The sequence below is a fragment of the Neopsephotus bourkii genome, unplaced genomic scaffold, assembly GCF_033783945.1.
Source record: "Neopsephotus bourkii isolate Nb327-2 ecotype Australia unplaced genomic scaffold, CSIRO-AGI_Nbou_v1 NB_1825, whole genome shotgun sequence".
Lineage (NCBI taxonomy): Eukaryota > Metazoa > Chordata > Aves > Psittaciformes > Psittacidae > Neopsephotus > Neopsephotus bourkii.
In genome coordinates, this window is record NW_026902298.1 from 9,111,997 (window position 1) to 9,133,833 (window position 21,837).

The 21,837-nt window shown below is 42.9% G+C and overlaps 1 protein-coding gene and 1 long non-coding RNA gene across 3 annotated transcripts in view; one reads left to right on the forward strand and one right to left on the reverse strand.

The window, feature by feature from the left end:
* Positions 1 to 21,837, forward strand: part of TSPAN18 (tetraspanin 18) — a 126,327-nt gene that overhangs the window by 63,173 nt on the left and 41,317 nt on the right. The window lies entirely within an intron of this gene.
* On the reverse strand, positions 5,513 to 12,418 carry LOC133207098 (uncharacterized). Its single transcript, XR_009723949.1, has 3 exons — positions 12,361 to 12,418; positions 8,869 to 9,221; positions 5,513 to 6,228 (listed from the first exon to the last, which is right to left on the reverse strand). It is a non-coding gene; the product is annotated as an uncharacterized LOC133207098 (long non-coding RNA).

Here is a 21,837-nt window from a genome sequence, read left to right on the forward strand (position 1 = left end):
AGCTGAAAATCCATAGGTCTTATTAGTCTGTCTCCACTTAACACAAAGTGGAGCTTCCTTCTTCACCCATTTTGCCCCTCAAATTCAGAAAAGTTTTAGTAATAAGAACTGTTACTCAGTTTCTTTAGATGGAGTTTTGGCCTGTTCAGACCTGGAGCAGCAGCTGATCTGTAGGAACACTTTGTGTGGACACTTGGATTTATCCTCTCCCAGAGTGAATTAAAACCATATCCTGATACAGAAAGCAACTGCAGTATAATTGCATTTGGATGTTTGACCTAGGTTGCAATGCAAAGCAGAGCCAGGGCTGCTGAAAACCCGTGTATGTGCCAGCCTTCCACATGGGCTGTGTCCACTGGCATGAAAGGAGCATCCAGTCCTGTTCTTCGTCCCTCCCAGTAAATCCCTGCCTCTAACTTTTCCGGTGCATTCCCTCAAATAGAAACCTTAAATATAAACTTAGCCACTGGTCCACTCTTTCATTTTCAAGATAAATGAATTGAGCCTATTTAAAGCCTGTGTTTGTAGGATCAGAAGTTCCTAAACACTGAAGATAGATAGAGTTGCAAATGTGATGTGTGTGAATGGTTGATGTGTTCAGTCAGTCCAGTGCTAATTTGCCCATTGTTTTTAATCAGTTGGAATCCTTTCCCAGCCTGGCGCTTGGCTGCTTCATGTGCTTTTGTAGCAGGCATTAAAGGATGGGGAGGTGGTGACTGAAGCAAGGGGTAATGATCCGTAGCACTTTAGATCGTCTGCAGCTTATGTTTCCTGTCCCTGCATGCCAATCAAGCTTTACTGCAGCGAAGGTGTCAGCAAACCCAAGGCAGACATGCACTGTTCCTCCTCTACTCTTCCCTTCTCCTTCTCCCTGCAAGTTTATCTTGCTGCTTGCTTCTTAAAAGCTCTGCATTAGCTATGGGGGGGGGGGGGGAGGCTGTGAAGTAAAAGGCATGCTTTAAATACAGATGCTGGTGATAGTCCTTTCAAAAGCTGCCTTTCTCAAGCTGGGAGCCATTGACCCCTTTCAGTGCAGTCACAAAGAAATCCAACAGGAAATGGAGGGTGAGGGCCAGCAGGGAATATATATCTCTATAATTTTTCCCCCCCTCAAGTCATCTTCTTACTGCCCCCCCTGCCAAGCTGGCTATTGTTTGAGCCTCCACATGGGATACCAGTTCCCATATAAGGAAAATGGCATCATGCTGCATTCTTTCTAAAAAATTGATTTTTTACAGTTGCCTTTTTTTTTCTTTTCCTTTTTCCCCCTCTTTTTTTTCCTTGCCAGAAGTTGTTCTGCTTTTGTGGAAGTAAAGTGTATGTATACATTGCTCTGTGTAAAAGATTTTGCTTTGGCTCCGCTGTCACAGTGTAGGTGATTAGGCAAAGCAGGGAGAGCAAATGAGGCTCAGCAACCATGACAGGAACATTTTTATGCGTCTTGAACTCATTAATAATCCTCCTTGCCTTTTGTTTTTTCCTTGCTTAAGAGGATTCTCAGCCATAGAGGCACAGAGTGCCCCTCTGTCCCTTTTCATCCACTATCTACCGTCTATTCAGTGTATGTTCCAGTTCTGATGCAAGCACGCCTGGACTCTTACGTGGGGATCCTGCCTTTTTCTCTCAGGGTGTTCCCCACCAAATTTCAAATACCTATTTCAATGTTAAGAGGTGAAAACCTTTTTTCACCAGAATTTTAAGGGTTTTGATAAAGACCTGGGACAAAACCAGTGCTGCTGAACTGGGGCTTCTGTTTCTCCCCAGTGCCTGTAAACATGGTTTATGAAATGGCAATAAATTATTATTGCACTGTGCTAGGTGAGGACATGGGGCTTCAGAGACTTGAACCTCCTGCTTCCAGCCTGTGCTTGGTCCATTCCTGCTGATGTGCTGAGGGGCATGCTCCAGTCTGGGCCACCAGATTCCTCTGCTCTGCTCAATGACCACTACTGGGGATGACCATAGTCCAATGATGCCCAAAGGCAGTTGAAACATTTGAGCCCATAGGAGCAATGGCTTTGTGCAGCAGTATTTTAAAGGCTGAGGTGCTCCTACAGGCAGCAGGGATGGGTCAGAACATGCACCAGCAAAGGAGAAGGGCTGAAAACACCCCTGTGGTTTGGTTTTTGTTTCCTGGTGCAACTGTCCCTTGGGATGAATAGAAACTGCCTGCTTTGTGGAAGTAAGTGTGGACTCCAAACAAATCCACTGGGCACATTGTGCAAAGGAACATGAGCATAATAAATAAGGCTGAATTCCCTGACTCCAGAAAGCAGAGGTAGAGTCTAGAGTAGGAAAAGCATAGGTCTGGGAGCTGGGAAGGAGCAAATGAACTCTTGTGCATGTAAGCAAAAGACTTGGGCGCTCTTCCTCTTGTTTCCTTTCGTATCCTACAATTATAGAATGGTTTGGGTTGGAAGGGACCTTAAAGCTCATCCAGTTCCAGCCCCCTGCCATAGGCAGGGACACTTTCCACTAGACCATATTGCTCAAAGCCCCATCCAGCCCAGCGGGTTCAGTAACTGGGATACAGTCCTTAGTGCTGCTCCCTATGTTTGCCATCACTTCTGACTCCTTATGAGGCCCTGTTGATTCTCCCTGTAAAAATCTGCTCAGCAACTGATAAATGTTACTGACTTCTTAAGAACAAATGCAGGCAAACCCCAAGAACCTCTTAGAAATAGCAGCAACAAATTTTGGAGTTCATTTACTACCATCATATCATAACATTCAATTTGTGTTATGTTGAGGTGTGGTTACAGGAGTAGAAAAATGGAAAATACCCCTTTTTTGCAGGAAATTGTTTTATATTATTATTATTATTGTTATTATTATTATTACTCTTATTATTATTATATACTCCAGCAATATACGCTTTTTACTCTTTAAAATGTTGAACAATTGGACAACTTTTAGAGAAAATGGATTTCTGTGAAAATGGAGGTAGGACTTTTTAAAGGTTCTGTGTTTTTGAAAAAGCCTGAAAATAGTGACTTCATTGACCAAAGGAAGCAGCTATATTGAGAAAGTTCTATTTTTCTTTCATTTTCCTTTAGACCACGAATTGATTTTTTTAGAGAAGCTGTGCTGCTCTCACATCTCTACAAACTGAGTCTCCAAGGGGATCTTTCCCTTATGATAAATTGTGCTTATCCTAGAGATAAAATTGTGGAAGCCTCCTGAGCTTTCCTAAGGTCCTGAAGTTTGTACCAGTATGACAAGAGAATATCCTCACATAGGTTTTTCTTCACAAAAGGTAATTTGGTTCCTCCCAAATGCTGTCTAATGTGGTACAAAGAGGAGATACCACTCACAGCAAGTGGTGTGGAATGATGTGATACTCATGTGCTCGGTTCCCAAATTAGCAGTGAAGCAGCTAATAGCTTTTGACATGTTGTTGGATGCCTGAGTTAACACTGTACAGATAAATGGGACGTTTCTACCCCAACAGCTATTGTTTCCCAGGCCTTGTGTTTTGGTTACAGTCTGCTCACATTTATAGAATCATAGAACGGTTTCTGTTGGAAGAGACCTTAAAGCTCATCCAGTTCCAATACCTGCCAGGGGAAGGGACACCTTTCACTAGAGCAGGTTGCTCCAGGTCCCATCCAACATGTTCTTGAACACTGCCAGGATGGAGCTTCTCTGGACAATGTGTGCCAGTGCTGCGGCATCCTCACAGAGATTTTTTTCCTAATATCTAACTTGTACTTCCCCTGAGTTTGAACCTGTCACCCCTTGTCCTATCACTACAGTCCCTAATGAAGAGTGCCTCCCCAGCATCCCTATAGGCCCCCTGCAGATACTGGAAGGCTGCTAGGAGGTCTCCACACAGCCTTCTCCAGGCTGAACAGCCCCAACTTTCTCAGCCTATCTTCATACAGGAGGTGCTCCAGTCCCCTGATCATCCTTGTGGCCTCCTCTGGACTTGTTCCAACAGTTCCATGTCCTTTTTATGTTGAGGACACCAGAACTGTTGTCCCAGTAACTGTCATGTCCAACGATGACATATACACCTTTACAAGTGAAAGATGAGTGTAAAGGCTGAGTGTTGGGTCAGTGATGCATCCAGAGAGCAGGCAGACCATGTGGCCAGCACCATTCCCATCTTGCTTCTGGTGGCGAGGAGCACCACTTAGGCTCTTGGTTGGGGTAGAAGGAGATTTCAGCTCCTAATTCCTGATGTTGAAGGTGCTGTCAGGTAATTTCTCAGGCTGTAAGTGGCTGCTGATGATGTGGGACATGTTTGCTGTTTCTGTTCCTTATGGATCTAGAGGTGACACAAATAGCCACAGGGATCCATGGGAGATGGATTGACCTTCTGAGAGATATTCCCCCAGAGGTCTGGAGCTGGTGCTTCTGAAGATAACCATAGCACATGTGAGGACTGGTTTTGGCTGTGCACATTTTCCTATGGAGGCAGCAACTTGTGTGACTTGTAAATGACAATGAAAGAAGAGGAAATGCATCTGTGTCAGTTCCTGTCACTTAACTCCAATGCTACAGTGGTAATTTAAAGCTTTTTCTGACTATATCACAGGAAAAGTGCTTTGTCAAGGGAAAATGGGGTTTACTCAACGTAACAGGGCAGGAAAGCAAAGCTGCCTTTCATCATCGTGCTGATCCTCGATGGAGCAGCTGAGATCTGGCGTCACTCAGGCACTGAAGGCTTTGCATCACTTATTTTGAGACCTCCAGGAGTACATTTGCTTTTGATTTGTGACTTTTGGAAAGCATTGAGTGAAGCTGGGGACTTAGCTTAAGAGCTGCTAGCACCATTCTTGCACTGCAGAGATTTCTCAGGAAGCTAAGATGTAAGAAGGGTAGATGTGCTGGTATTGAAGCTTTTTTTCCTTGGGCTTACGAGTAAGAGCTGGGATCAGTGAAAGGTGATAACTATTGAAATCAGTACTAAGGACAGTATTACCCTATAAGCACTGAAGTGGGTTTGGAGAGTTTTGCATTCAATTACTAGCTCTGTGCTTAGCCTGCGTTCTGACAGTGAGAAGCAGCTTGATTCCTGCCTGCCTTTTTTCCCCTGTCTGCATAAGTAAGGTAATTCAGCTGATAAGTTTTTCTGTTGTTGATAGAAGTATTTGGTGTAGGAACTTTGCATTTCTTTTGGGGAAGCCCAAAGATGAAAAAGTTTTCATTCTGGAGGGTCTATCTTCATTTTTTTCCCTGTTGCTCCTCATTTCTATTATAAAGCAGGAATGGAGAAGGGAAAAGGAAAGAAATAATCTGGAACTTCCTTATCCTCACATGAAAACCTGCCATTCAAGAAATGCCTATGCTTTTTTTTTTTTGAATGGTATTCTTCCAATGCCTAAATTTGAATTTGCATCCTTCCGATACCTAAAGGGGGCCTACAAGAATGCTGGAGAGGGACTTTTTACAAGGGCAGGAAGTGATAGGACAAGGGGGAATGGCTTTAAACTAAGACAGAGAAGAGATTTAGATTAGACATTAGGAGAAAATTCTTCCCTGTGAGGGTGCTGAGGTGCTGGCACAGGGTGCCCAGAGAAGCTGTGGCTGCCCCATCCCTGGCAGTGCTCAAGGCCAGGTTGGACACAGGGGCTTGGAGCAAGCTGCTCTAGTGGAAGGTGTCCCTGCCCGTGGCAGGGGTTGGAACTGGATGAGCTTTAAGGTCCCTTCCAACACAAACCTGTCTGGGATTCTATGATTTTACATTAAAAAAGAAAAAAGTAACTGAAAACTAGTTGAGTTTTAAACTTGCAGAATATGAAAAAGGTTATTGTTACTCTTGAATGCTCTGACCTGTTTTAAACCCTGACCTCGGGTTTCTTGCTAACATTGCTGTGTGTGTTTAGTGCAAAGCCTTGAGAATTCTTGTGCCTACATGCAGGTCAGCTGCTGGACAGGCTTGTGCACAGTGAAGATAATGACAACCTAATGGCTGCTTTGTCCTTTGTAACATGCCTTATGCTCCCGTGAGCTCCTAATGGATGTGAACTGCATCCTTGGCAGATGTTACATTTGTTGACAGAGCTGGCAGATAAGAAACCATGGACTGAACAGCCTTAGACTTGCTTGTGGGGGATGTTCAGGGCTCTCTGGCAGGAACTGTGAGGTAGGGGTGACACACAGGCAATTTGTGGCCGATGACATGGGGGATATAATGGCAGTGCTCTGCCCGTATTTTAGCTTCAGTGCCCAGCATCAGGATGTCTTGAGCTGAACAGAGGACTGTCTATAGCTGTTACTTGCCTGAAAAATCAGAGCGCAGCACATGAATGAATGAACCAACCTCTCAGCAACATGTGCAAAATCAAATCAATCCCAAAGAAGTATGTTTAAACAACATAAACATCCATTTTCAATCATTTGGGGAAGGTTTAGTTTCAAATCCCCCAATACTCACTAGGTGCGAATTTTCAGATGGGCTGTAGCACTGGCTTGAAATAGCTTTAACAGACTCAATCCCTCCTTGTTGCATGGCACGAGCCAGCCCCTGGGCTCAGGAGGGCAGAAGGAAGGTTTTCCTGGGAACTGGCTTTCTTTCATTGCTATTTCAGACTGTTTCTGGCACCTTTCCCTGGTGACTCTTGATGAGTCTTAGAGTTTATGGCTACCCAACCCACTGGTTTCCCATGTTCTGTGGCAGGGGTGGATATCAGTCTTGGGCATTCCTCCCTACTACCCCAGTAGCCCTTGCTGATGATGGAGACTTACAGATACCTAGTGCAATACAGATAATATGTATGTTGAGGCAGAATTTGGCATGGACTCCCCCAGACCATTTATAACCTTTGTGGCTACGAAGTACATCCAAGAGTGCATTTTAAGGAGCCTAAAAATAATATCTTCAATTTTAATTTATTTCTCCCACAAGCATTCGGTCAACAAGAAGGAAAAGAATCAGTTTGTCCTTTTCTTTCTCATGCTTATGTGTTCAGCTTTCGGAATGGAGCTATAAGTTTATCGCAAGTTGTTGGCCTGTTAGTTGAGTTGGCTTAGTGCGTGGATCACGTTACTGGAAAGTGGGCTCACTTGCCAGAACTGCCTTTGCTTTTCCATTTCCTTTTCCATCTCCCAGTTTTGTACATTATCTGGTAGCAGCACTGAAGGCTAAGCTCTCACTGAACTGATTGGAACCAGGAGTTGGAATTCTGCTATTCCATCTCCTTCTGCCAAAACCCAATGTTCAAAATAAAGAACTTTATGTTCAGACTACTTACATGAATAAAGTTTATGGCCATTAAAAATACCTGAAGATCAGTACGGAAAAGCTATACAGATTCTTCTAGCAGCTTTGTATGACTGCACAGTGGACAAAGTTGACGATATTCAACGTCTTCATCTCAGGAAAAGGGGATAAGTGAGGCTGTCTTTAAGAGAGGAGCAATGAAATGGGGTTTTTTGGTTGTTTTATTGTTTGGTTGTTTTGTTTGGGGTTTTTAAAGATATAGTTGGATGGGGCTTGGAGCAACCTGCTCTAGTGGAAGATGTCCCTGACCATGGCAGGGGGTTGGAACTGGATGAGCTTTAAGTCCCTTCTAACCCAAAGCATTCTGTGGTTCTCTGATGATTCTATAACAAGACAGCTTCAAACTAGCTAGAAGTAAGTGTAAACCTGAATCCAAATGTTTAGAATTAGCAATATAAAACCCTAGGGGTACTCAGTTGTTCCAAGTGTTAGGTGTACAAAGCAAAAAGTGCTGCCTTAGCTTCTTGAGATCTTCGTCTTTTCCTGTGTGTTATTTCTATTTCGATGAGAAAATGAACATGAGCCAGCTTCAGTGTGCGCTTGCAGCCCAGAAAGCCAACCGTATCCTGGGCTGTATCAAAAGGAGTGTGACCAGCAGGTCCGAGGAAGTGATCCTGCCCCTTTATTCTGCTCTCGTGAGACCTCACTTGGAGTACTGTGTACAGTTCTGGTGTCCTCAACATAAAAAGGACAAGGAACTGTTGGAACAAGTCCAGAGGAGGCCATGAGGATGATCAGGGGACTGGAGCATCTCCTGTATGAAGACCGGCTGAGGAAGTCGGGGCTGTTCAGCCTGGAGAAGAGAAGGCTGCGTGGAGACCTCAGAGCAGCCTTCCAGTATCTAAAGGGATGCTGGGGAGGGACTCTTCATTAGGGACTGTAGTGGTAGGACAAGGGGTAATGGCTTAAAACTTAAACAGGGGAAGTTTAGATTGGATATAAGGAGGAAATTCTTTCCTGTTAGGGTGGTGAGGCACTGGAATGGGTTGCCCAGGGAGGTTGTGAATGCTTCATCCCTGGCAGTGTTCAAGGCCAGGTTGGACAAGGCCTTGGATAATACGGTTTAGAGCAAGATGTCCCTGCCTATGGCAGGAGGGTTGGAACTTGATGATCTTAAGGTCCTTTCCAACCGTAACTATTCTATGATTCTATTGATCAGGAATGATGGTAATTGGTGAAAAGTGCAGTGATCTGATGCTTCTTCTCCTGTGAATAGAAAATCAGCTGTGTGTATCAAGTCTGTGAATCACATTTATGTGCTAGATCATTCTTATGAAGGACAGAAATTACACAAGCCTTTATTTCCAAAATCTTCACAGGCACCATAAATCATAAAATCCAGTTGAAACTAAACAAATAGTTTCAGTGAACAGAAGGGTTACATATATATTTGTAAACACCAAACCATCTACTTCCAGATTTCTTAATGCAACACGTTTTTGGTTTAGAAATGCCAGAGCTGATCCTTTCAACATTTAACAATGAAAACCACATTTTCCTATTAAAATGTGATCCAAACATTTTACGTAATGAGGTTTCGGTTTGTTTGGTGTAGTGCTTTGTCAAGTTAGGAAATGTAAGAAAATAAAGTTTTGTCTTAGACTGCAGAAGAGCTCTGGAGAGTTGATGTGAAGAAATACCTTTGTATTGTTTTGTTTCAGAAGCCAAATCTTCCAGTTCAATCTGAAGCAATTCTTCCCTTCTGTTTTGTTTTAGTTTTGTCACCCGAACAACAGAAGCCGTTGATCTTTCTTTTCTATGTTCTTTCTGATGTTATTGATGCAGGATAATTTTTCTTGGGTTTTGCTAGATTTGTTTGTGCTCCATTGCTGGAGAAGCTGGGGTTTGCCTGGCAGGAAAATGATCATTAGCACATTCCTCTTGCTTCTGCTGATGAGTTGCTTTTGTCACTTGTAGTTGCAGCTAGCCTGTTTTCTGGAGCTTTTCTTGTTCCTATTATCCCATCCACCTCTGAGTTACTGAATGCTCTCAGCTGTAAGTCAAGGAATAAAGTGCTTATAGTCACCATTAAATGTTTTCTTTGCTAATTCTCCTTTATTGTGTTCCAGTAACTTGTAGCTGAGCATTAAAATAACTGCTCTCAGCCCCAGCAGAATGCTCTGTTTGAAACCTCTGATGGGTATTGTTTATATTTTGCCTCTCCTTACTGTATCTCTCATATGATGCTTTTCCCCAGTGTGCAGCTTCCTCCTCCCCAACCCAAGTGATGCTATTACTGAGGAATGTTGGACAGATACCACTGTACACACAGTGGAGGTGCCCCCAGATCTGGGGTTTGAGCTTGATTTAAAGGGGAGGAGATGCAGGAAGGGAATGTTGTTTTTACTAGGGACCCAGGCTCTAGTGCTCTGCAGAACTGTTTTAATGTGCTCATCAGGCAGGGAGGTCTGTGGGCGCAGGGAGGGCTCAGGGAGTTTTTCAACTGTTTCCATGCACTGCTCAGGGCTGCTGTCCCAGGCACGTACTGCATTAATGCTTCTGGGAAAGACATTCTGGGAATAATCAATCAGTGTTGCTCTGGGTTTCTTCTCCATCGGAGCTGCTCTGTTGTGTCTTTCATTGCTGCTCATTTTGGTTGTAGCTTCTGAATGAGGGATCAATTTATGTCAGGCGGAAGAGTTTGGTCTTGCAATGGACTAAGACATCTGTCCTGTTTTATCTAAAGCACTTAGACGGGTGCTTAAAGTTGTAGGTCCTGAAGAAGCCAGTGGTGGTAGGGCTTCGCTGAAGTGTGCTCTGAATGTCTCAGAGTTTTCCTAGATCATAGAATCATACAATAGTTAGGGCTGGAAAGGACCTTAAGATCATCTAGTTCCAACCCCCCTGCCATGGGAAGGGACACCTCGCTCTAAACCATATCACCCAAAAGATGATAGATCAGTATTATGTTGCCCCCTTGGGTCTTTGCTGTCACCTCTGATCTGGAGCACTCCTTAGCTCAGAAAGGACCTCCATGCTTTAGCTTTACAGGAGTGTCATATCACTGAGCTGCTCCACATCTTCTATCTTTCTCCTTTCCTCTGCCACCAGATTCTCGGGTGCTATTCAGCCTTGCCACAGTCAACTGCTTGTTGTCGTCTTGCTTTTACTGAGGCAATGTTGCAAAGGGCTTTTGCGCAAAGGGCTTTTGCACAAAGGGCATATTGGGGCTGCAAAGGAGATTTATATGATCAAGACAGTCTTTACATGTGTAAGATTTTGGGGGTGAAAGCTGGTTTGATGTAAAAAATAAAGAGAGCTTTGCCTTCCCTCTGAGCAAATTGGTGGGCAAACTGAGATTGAAATCCTGAAGTACCTGGCAGCCAGGTCTCAGCCAATCCCTTCTGATGTTCTGTGCCATTGCTCGCAAAGGAGCAAAGGGCTGTACTTGTTTTTATAGAATCATAGAATAGTTAGGGTTGGAAAGGACCTTAAGATCATCCAGTCCCAACCCCCCTGCCATGGGCAGGGACAACTCCCACTAAACCATGTCACCCAAGGCTCTGTCCAACCTGGCCTTGAACACTGCAAGGGATGGAGCATTCACAGCTTCCTTGGGCAACCCATTCCAGTGCCTCAGCACCCTCACAGTAAAGAACTTCTTCCTTATATCCAATCTAATTTTTTTCTCTGGAGTTCAACTAGAGGTGACGCTGTATTCCAGGTAGGCAGTTCTTTACCTCCCTTAATGAGTAGCTTTATACTGTGCTGTCTCCTACAATAACAGCTGTCACTACTAGAAGGAAAAGAAGCTATCTGCCAAGGCTGTATAAATTGTTAAGAGATGAGGGAAGGCACAGGCAGGGAGTTGAGATTACACCAGGAGCCATCAGAATTCCCAAGCTTCAAAGCGTGCTCCTGGTTTTAGCATTTCATAGAATCATGGAATGATTTCGGATTGGAAAGGACCTTAAAGATCATCTAAGCATTTCATGCACCCCTAGGCAGTGTTTAACATTTCTAGTTATGGTAAATAAGAGCAAGCATTCCAACTGGACAGTATATCAGCATTGTGACGATGAGGGAGGTTGGACTATGTTGTGTTTGCTGTACAGTGTTGTATCATGAACAATATTTATGGCTGAGATCCTCAAATGCTGAGACAGCATCGAGTAAAGTGGAAAAGGACCACTGTGACCTCTTTTTTCATACTGGACACAGGGTTTCTTTGAATTAAGTCTGGTTTCAATCAGAGCACCTTCATGCAGCAATTTGCCATGCATTTCTTTCTTCTATTCATTATCCTTCTTCCCTGTATATCTGCAATCATATGATGTCCATATGGCAGCTCCAACAATTAATTGGGAGACAGCTGAACATATAGCATCTCTATGAGCATCCTTCCAGTTCTCTGTCAAATAACTTCATGCTCTCTGATTTGTCTTTTGAATGCCAGTGTTCTGGAGCTCACCTGTGAATTGAAGACGCTAACAGACCAAGTTTGTGTGGTTTGTAGCTCTTGTCCGTAGCATTCTTAGTTGATGGTGTTCTTTGGTCTTTCCTCAAACGCTGAACCTCTGCCAAATCAAGACCATCCCAATCTCTGTCAACAGCAGCAGTACAGGAGAGGAGAGTAGAACAGGGCATCATGAATAAACCTGCCTAAAACACCACAAAGGAAATCTGGATGTGACTGAAGTTAGTGGCAATGCTGCTACTCACTTCCCTAGCACTAAAAGTTTATTCCCTTACTGATGAAGATCTTTTTCCCCTTGTGAATGTACGATTGATGGGTTGTTTGTACTCAACTGACCTGTTCTCCCACAGACCACATGAAGCCTGGGGATATGTGTACATATCCATTAATCATGACATCAGTAGGTTTTGCCTGGCCAAAACACAACTCTAGGAATTGAGACCGTTACCTGTAGGTGGCTAGTAAATATGGGGAGTTCCTGCAATAGGAGTAGGTGTTTCCTGCAATAAAGAGGGCATACATAGCACTGAGAAATAAAAGAGAAAGTCACAGTAAGCTTTGCGGACTGTCCCAGGCACCTTCTCAATAGGGAAAGCAGCCCCAGGGAGACCTGAGAATGTGTTTTCATTGTGCAGATCTTGTTTTGCTCTCTGCCTTTACTCTTTACCATTGGAAAAGCTCCTTCTCTCCGCATTCTGTGAAGTCGGGGGGGTACCTGCCCCAGCTGGTCCTCCTGTGCACTTCAGAGGTTTGCAGAGCCTCAGCAATGCCCGTTGCCTGGATACAGGGCAGCCCTGCATCCCTGCTCCCCATCCAGCCTATGGAAGCAGGGGGGCTGCATGGGGAGAGGTGCGGGAATTAAACCCTGTGTCCTCAGATGCAGGAGTCCACCTGATACAGCTTGTGAGCTCAGTTTCCTTTTACTTTGCCATCGTTATTATTATTTATCATTATTATTGATAGGAGCAAAGTGCAACCCAGCTGCTCAGTGCAGAGATCTGAGGGCTCCTGCCGGGTGAAGCGCTTCGTGCCACTTAGAAAACAGCCATTGTGCTGTCTCTTGAATAAGCATTTTATTTCACATGTTTGTTCGGAGCCTCCTGCTGTTGCTCACACTACAATTGCTGACAAGCATCCTTCCCGGCTACATGGCATCAGAGGCTGTGAGCTGCTGAGGCCCTGGGAGAACAATATTAAGAAGACAAGGATTGTTGAATATTTAAAGTATTTCCTCTTAAACATGAAAATGCTTTTTGCACTTTGTACACATCACTGCTTGGTGACAGTGATTGGCCAAGTCATGCATTATTCCTGCGTTCAGGCAGGACTATGCAAACTGCACTGCACTCCTTGGCTGAAAGCTCACCATTAGCAGGATGTCCTGTTCTATACCACGTCTATGAACAAGGATCAGTCAAAAATAATTTTTAAGCTCAGTTACTTTAAATTTGGACCAGTTCATGTTGTAATACTGTTTTTTTTGCTCTGTATGTCTATAGAACATTGTGCTGTTTCAAATAGCGCTTGGGATCTGTATCAGTAAGCATTAGTAAAGTGATAGTAATTAACCTTTAGATTGAGATAGCGTGCAACATTTCTAGTAATGAACTAGGGTCCTCTTATTTGAAGCACTGTAAATGTGTGTGACAGAACTACTATCTGATCTATGAGCATGTACATTTAACTTTAATGTAAGATGAGAAAACAAATAAAAGTATAATGCAGTGGGAGGAGGAATGAATGCCTAAGCAAGGCCACATTGAAGTCAATGAAATTTCTAGGACCATCTTAGGCACTGGGTTTGGTCTTAGACAGGTTCCATGTTGGGCTTCTAAAAACACATTCTCATATTCTCTGTGGCATGGAGTTGAATGTTCAACATACAAAGTTTGTTCTACATTGACTCATAGAACTATAGAATAGGAAAAGACCTTAAGATCATTTAGTTCCAACCCCCTGCCATGGGCAGGGTCACCTTGCCTTCACTGCTGAAGGAGGACAGCACCTAACTTTGAGCTAATATTAGAAGCAAAGCTGTTGGAAGACTGAAAACCTGGAGGGTTTCAAGACAGATAGTAGGAGGCCAGGAAACTTGGAGCAATTTTTTCTAGGCTTTTAGAAAATATTTATGAAGGCATTTGCATCTCTGCAAAATGAGGGCAAAGAGATCGATGACACAAGTGTATTGTTCTGACATTGTAGTTCCCACTTTGTATCTCTATTTACACATGCATGAAGAATGGCAGAGGATGAAAGATGCAGCTCACTGAGACTCCTTGTGAGAGGCAACTGTTGAAAGGCTGGGCTGAAGGTTAGCATCTCCTTTGTCTTGGCTCTGTGTGTGTATGTGTATAAATGTACATATCTACATACATATATATGTATGAAAATATGCACACAAAGCCACTGATTGTCAGCAAATAACACTATTCTCAGAAGCTTAGTACCTGCTGTAAGCAGAAAAGACAAACCCTTCTCTCTCCTGCTGACAGCAAAGTTAGACATGAAATTGCTGTAGACTGCTACTGGGATTTTGTCATCCAAATAGTTTATTCCTCTCTTTCTGTCTTCATAAATAAATCTGTTAAGTGTTTTACCAGTTCGTTTGGTTAGGTAAACCAAGTACGTGCTAATTAAGGGTATCATTAAATATCTCACTCAGTTTTTAGTGTTAGTATCTGACCTCTTGGATTAAACACTTCCCACCATGTCATTTTTCCTGTCTAAAGTAAAAACACACCTCTTTATCTTCCCTAATTCATTTGTTTTCTTCTTTATATCAAGTGTAGGAAAAGGGCTGCATAATTTCTGGAGTGCAAGAATGGATGGGAGGAGTGAGTGTGCACTGTGGTTACTGCTGAAGAGTAGAGTAATATATACGGGGACCATAGTAGCATGAAGGAGCTTTAAAAGACAATGACCAGAATGGAGGTTGCGATTCTTACCTCTCTAGACAGATCTGTGTGAATGACTAGGTGGGACTGAACATCAGCTTTATTGAGAGTAGGGAATCATCGCAACTCAACTACCTCTTTACTGGGGAGTAAAATAACATAGCTCACAACGTACAGGAGGACAGATAGTTAAGGAACTGCAACATATTCTGATTGAAAAAAACTGTTTGAAGGAGTTCTACATCAAATGAGCTGTGCCACACCACCTCCTGATAGGAATTGAATTGGATGTGTGCAGTATTGATTGTTTTGAGTACATTCAACAGATCCAAATCGTAAAAGATCTGAAAGTCTAGTCTCAGTTCCTTGTTTAGTGAATCCACAGGTACTGTATTTGATGAGGAGTTTAGCAGCTGTTGAGCTTCAAATCCTTTGGGAAACCAAAAACACTGAACAGCCCAAAAAGCAGCACCAAAAGAGGTGTTGTTGGTTTTATAAGGTTAAACAATTAACCCCTCTTTCTAGAGTCAGTGCCATCCAAACTTCTTCAGAACTTAAACTAATGAAAGAGAAATGGTGCCAGATTAGTGGTTCAGATGTTCCTCCATCTCTAGGACATCAAAGATGTGTAAGCCTTCATTTTCTGTGGCTTTACTGAAAATGCTCTCTTATCCTTCTGGGTGATGGGGGAAGCGATGGGATGTTACAGCTGTGATTTGGCACAGCCACAGTGTATTTTGCTGGTCTTTCATAACATCCTAGAATCTTATTTTGCCCATCATTGATTTTTGTTGTTGTTCTTTTAAATTGTTTTATATTGTTCTTTTAAATTGTTTTAAAACAATTTGCCTGGAAAACAAAAGGTCTTGTTTTCCTTCAGAGTGCTTTATGTGATGATGGTGAGTTAAGGTGGTGGAGACGTCATATGCATACATTTGGAGTTGGGTTAACTGCATTAAGGTTTTTAAATGAACACTGGCAGTGTATCAGCCTACCAGAACCAAACCCACCTTAAATTAGAGGAAAATAATTAGGATTGAATGCTAAATTTAGATTTAAGTGTAATTTACAGGAGTGTTTGTATAAAGAAGAGCCAGCAAAAGGAATCTTGCTGCTGAGGATCATCAGGATAAGGCCTCTTTGCATATTACGGCCACATAGCAGCCAACTCCAGGGATGAGTTGCTGGAAGTGACATGTCTAATTTATTGCCCACTGCAGCTTTGTTTGCAGGCTGAAGTATCAGTTATGGTTAGGATGATTATAATGGGGTTTATTTTATTTTAGAGAAAGAAAATAAATAGGGTTTTTTGTGGCTTTTGGATGTGGATGACTCCTGTGGTTACTCTTGGTTCTTAAGCAATGCGAGTGGGAGCTGCTTGGTGCCACTTGCTCTTTGCCTGCAAAGGGAGCTGAGGCTGGTCAGTGGGAGGAGAGCCCCAACACTTACCCCATTGCAGAACTGTTACCCTGGTGGGAAATTCTGAGCAGGTAGAGAGGATCCATGCTCCCTGAAGAGGTTTTCTGCTCTTCCTGGTATATCAGTGGGTCTGCAGCTGGTTTTGATTCTGCCTTTTAGAAACAGGTATGTTAGTGCGTTGTAGTTGGAGAGTATCCCTCAGTGCCCAGTTGGAGCACTTTGTGGAAGGTGCTAAGATATAGCTAGGTAATTGTTGTATATACTATTCACCCCAGGACTATGTTTCACCCTTCCCAAAATGCTTCCCAACCTGTACACAATGGAATTGCACGTGGCCTTTTGAGTAGAGACATAAGCAAGCCACTGATGCCTTTCACTGAAAAACATTGCTTTCCAGACTCGAAAGACTAGGAACTTTCACCTGTGTAAAACACTGCATCATCTTTAAGTTAGGGTTGTGCAGAAAAGGTGTGTTCTGTTTCATCTATCTCATGAAGCAGATGTCAGGTTTTGAAACTATGGGGAGATTCTCTTCTGTTATGGTTCAAAATGTGAGCCCTGCTATAGTTTTAAGTAAAGAAACAAATCAAAGATACAGATCTTTACCACTGCAAGATGCCTTCTCCATGTAGCAGTCAGGTTACTTGTGTTCCCTGGTGAGAACTGGGAAAACCAGGAATGTTAGCCTGAATCTTTTATGTCCTAGGTTAATGCCGCATCAACCACATCTCTGACTAGTTGAAACTTTCTCTCTTGTTTTGATGAGAAGTTCCATTCTGGATTCCCAGAAATATCACAAAATGCCTGGTTTTGAGTCTTACAACAAAATGAAACATAATTCTCTCCCCCCAAACTGAAAGAACTTCTCAGCTGACAGATTCATCTGGAAGATGCAATAAACTCTCAGGAAGTCCCTGATATTCCATCATGCAGAACGACATCACATAGATGAGTAGTCCCCCCCCAGTCTCAACACCACTAGAAATGCTGTCCAGACAGTTGTATTTGAAGAAGGTTAGAGTTGTATTTTGCATAATATCAGAAACAAAGCAGCTTTTTGTACATCAGTAGTTCATATATCAGCAGCCCTAGATAAGATTCCACTGTGCAAAATCCCACTTATACACAGGTGGTACTGGAAGCCAAGCTCTTTGTAGCTAAATAGAAAAATAAAGCTTTAAAGGTGAGTTGGGCAGCAGAACACAAAAAGAGAAGGTACAAAATACACCTCAGAGTTCATGTTTTCAGCTCCTGCCTAAGCTGTCTTACAAAGAATTTGCAGTTCAAACCTTTCTCTATCATTTCTGTTTGTGCTGAAGAAGAAAAACAGGGAAAGCAAATTCTTTCAGATAAGATCCATCTCTTTATGCCACCTATATTGCCAACATAGGTTTGTATTCTCCACAGCTCTGGGTAAAATTAACTGGCTATGCAGCAGAACCTGGGAACATCCTTGTTAGGTTGACTAATAATGAAGAAAAGATGAACTATAAACTGTCTGTTCACTGTTCTTGGCTGATCCCCTCCTGCTCTCTATTTTAATATCCTTGTCAGCCTGCTGGCAAGATGCTGAAGCAGCACCAGCCATCCAGTTAAAATATGGAGTAGCCAGAAGTTTCAACTCAGATTTCCTTGAACACTTACTGGACACTCATTCCAATTCCTATAAAAATGTCTGGGCAACTCCTTGCTTAGTGTTTCACCTCATTTTGTAGCTACTTTACAACACTCTGATTTTGAAATGTAATTTTACAAGCGTTAATTTTACTGACTATATTTTCTTCGTTGTGCATTTTTAAATGCCAAGAGTATGAGCAGGGTGGAAAGGGGACCAGTATTGTGATGTGTAATACAGAGTTCTAGTTATTCATGGTTCTGCTGCTGTTAAATATGTTTCCACTGCTTCAGGTGATTGTAAAAAACAGTATATAATGGATATAGAACCATAGAATTATAGAATGGGAAGGGTTGGAAAGGACCATAAATATCATCTGGTTCCAACCCCAGGTTATATTCAACATATAATCAAAATGGGAAGGAATGTTCTGTGTTTGATCAGATTGACAATAGCTAAAATCTCTGCTGGTGCTATAGCTTTGGGACAGAATATTCTATTTTCTGAGGAAAGCTGTATGGATAAAGGAAAGTACCTCTGGTAAATCAAACCTGAGCAAGAAAAGGGGAAGGATTTTCCCCTATAGACACTTCTGTCTTTCATGAAGTTGTGGGATCCCTGGATCCAACTTCGACACAAGACATAGATGTATCTTCAGTAGAGTCTGGGTGGAACGTGGAGGCAGAAGAGGAAGAATATGATATGGGGATGGAGTGCCACAAAACAGCACAAGGGTGCCCAGGGCAGGGCCCATCCTGGGAGCTGTGTGTGATTAAAAGGGGCTGAGAAGAAGGGAATGGCAAAGGGGTTTGTTTGTTAGATGGATAGCTGGCTCTGTCCCGTTTGCAGACAGCCAGCATACCTCAGATCCGTGCTGTTTGTGCTTCCTGAACAGTAAACTCCCCAAGCTTCCTCCATAAATTTATAAGGGAAAAGGGGAGGTGGGCAAAATGATTTACTGAAAATCGTATTCTGAGTGGAGCTGTATTAAGAAGCCTGCATGCCTGATAAAAATACTCACCTTCAACACGATGAAAACTAGATCCCACAGAGCCTTCAGCATTCTGCCTGAGTCACTAATTCCCCAAGGCAGAAAACAAAGCAAGCAAAAAATGTTTGTTTGCACACAGCAAAGCCAAATCACGTCCAGTTGTGATTTACAATGAGTCCTGGGAGACTACTCCAATATAACATGGATATCCATATGTATATATATACACCTCTTCTTTAATATAATGTGGGGCCAGTGTATGTGAGTTGACAAATATACAGAATGATCCTTTTTCTCTCATTCTTTAGAGAAAACACATATTAATTTCAGTGGGACTCTTGCCTGCATGTGTTTTGTGACTGGAGCTGCCCCAAAGTAGTATGAGGACCAGCGGCTGCTAGCACTGGGGCACAGGGAGGGTTTAGATGTGAGTCAGATTTTCCACAAGCACAGCTCCTCATCTGGCTTCAACAGCCAGGACCAGCAGGACTTTGTCCTGCTCCTTCTTCCCTGTCTGGCTGCCCGCACAGGCTCTCCCCATCACCACTCTTCTGGTGCTTTTTGCCCCTTTGTGATAGGGGCCAAGGCTTCAGCATCGTAAGGTTTCTACAAATAATATCCGCAGCTCATGAGGGAAGCAGCAGAGCGCTCCTCCGGTTCCCTGAGGCTTTATAAATACTTTCTCAATGAAAGGCAGTTTATAAATCTACTCAGCTCCAGATCTGCGTGAGTTTGATGGAAATTCTCCACTTACGGTGGGATAAGAGAGCTGAGAGTGAGACTTGGTGCTAACAAATGACCCCTGGCTGGAAGCAGGCTGTTAATGCTTTTAAATGAACTACTGCTGCAGAGCTCAGGGCTCGAACCTAGAAGCACAATAGAAGGTGCATTATTATTCCTGTTCTGATTATGCAGATAATTTTGCTGTTCTCATTTACAAATGTAATGGTTTGTTAATAACATCTGATTTGGGAACATAGGGTAGTCTATCAACTAAGGGTGGCACGATGGCATTAATAAGGGTAATTGAGGTTGTTGCTGTAATCTTGTTTGCTCTATAGTTTGTTAATTGAAAATTACTTATCTTAATATATGATAGAAACATAAATGTGCTTCCTCTGTGAAGCCTGGGCATCTTGAAGCAAAACGGGATGTGTCAGTCTGCACTGTTTATACACTGATAGGGTATCTGTACAGCAGTGAACCAGTCTCATCCATGTCAGGTATTGTGTTTATATGTTGTATAAATAACAGCATTGCTGATACTTATGGCTGTGTGTGTCTTTTGTTGCAAGACCTGGTGTTTTAAGACTGTCTGGGATACATGCGGTTGATGAGAGAGCCGTTCTGTAGGGAGGAAATGGAAATGAGAGAGACAGACAGGCTGCTGAGCTTTTAACCCTGGAGAAGAAACTTGGCATTTCATCTTCTAGCAGCGTTTGCCCGTAACTACTATTAACATTAATTATGGAGATGCTTATGTGAACAGCCTGTTAGCCCTAATTAGAGTTAATGGAATATACGTGTGGATGTTAACAGGACAAGAGACAACCAAGCTTCCATTTCTAAGGTTAAATATTCAGTAGCTCCCTCTTAGACATCTCCAACATCCTATAATCACGCAGTCAGACTTCTGCAAAAGCAGAGCAGTTTCTCCTGCCTTTTTTAATATATTTTCCTCTTTTTTTTTTTCCCCCAATTATGGCCACCTTTCACTATTTTTGCTTAAATTAGAGAGCAAATAACATGGCAGTGACCTCAGCTATCTTTACTAACGTAATTACACTACCTCTACTTTATACACAGTGCACTTCAGACTTTATTAGCAGACCATTTGCTGTCCCTTTTACTGTCCTTTTAATGAATGCTACTAGATACACTGAAGGGGAGCTGGAAGGACTTGGCTTTGTGCTGAACAGAGACCCTGTGATAAAGAGCTCAGGGATGGAGCTCTTGAGTAGGTCATGCAATATCCGAGAACTGTAAAGTTCCTATCTCTGTGCTATTCTCTGAAGCTGTAAAGACAAAAAGGACTACTTGCTTGCAGTCTGCCTTCAGTAGCTTGGAACCAGCATCACTTAAGAATTGAGGCTGCAAAATGTACAGGTTGTCTCTTTATCCTGCTGCTATGTATGACAGCACGTCTCTGCTGCTCACCTCTGCCCAGGTGAGCATCTTATGATGAAAAGATCAAAATCACTGACACAGTTCAGTGTCCTCCTGGGAAGTGTCTTTTAAGGACTGACTTGGAAACTTCTTACCCTTCCCAAAACCCTTGAGTCTTCCTTAGGTGGTGTCACATACTCCTCAGGGCAGTATGTGCTTCTTTGTGGTCCATTTCCATAGACATACACAATGATCTTGGATGGTGTATTGGGCAAAAACACATCATCTCATTTTTGCTTGAGATGATGTGTTACGCAGTTATAGGTGGAGGTGTTCTTCTGATCATCTCTTAACTACTACTCAAGTACAGCACAGAGTCCCTTTGAATAGTGCCTAGTTGAAATTTGCAACCTGTAGCTCCTAGCTCCTCATTGTCTGGAGCCACAGGACTGATGTTACCCCAGCTTTCCAGCTGCAGTGGCTTTCTCCTTTTTCCAGAGCAATTCCAAGTGTAAGAACATTCATGCTTGGCCCAGTCTTGCATATGCCCATTTGCAGAAACTGCCCAACAGCCCATTGCTGGCTGAGGTGCCTATCATGGGCACACGCCGAGGTGACTCTGGGGATAGGACAGTGCACCTCTGAGGTTTGGTGGGAATGTCTCTGCTCACATTTACCCAGAGGATGAACTGGGACAAGGTTGGTAGATTTTTATTTAGCATTTATTAGTTTATTCTCTCGATGTTTCTATCTATTTTTCCGATTGTGTTATTACAAATGCCTGGTTTATTTTGTGGTTGTCACCAAATCTGTTCAGCTTTGTAATTAATACTGCTTTCTTGATTTAATGTGTAAAGTAATGCTTTCACAGGCCAGCCCTCCATGGACCTTTTTTCCTTTTCTTTTTGTTTTTGTTTGCTAATTGTTGTGTATTTTTAAATGGCCATGTAAAGCTTAAAGTGCCTGTATTTGAACTGGTGGGACAAAAAGGCTTTTAATGGTATTTTGCCCTGGGATTTGGAGTAAGCTCTATTGGTTTGAGAGCCCTTGCTGGATGTTGTTTGAGTGGACAGACACTAAGAAACCTTGCTCAAAGCTATGCAGGGTTGCACTGGCACAGGGTCCCCAGAGAAGCTGTGGCTGCCCCATCCCTGGCAGTGCTCAAGG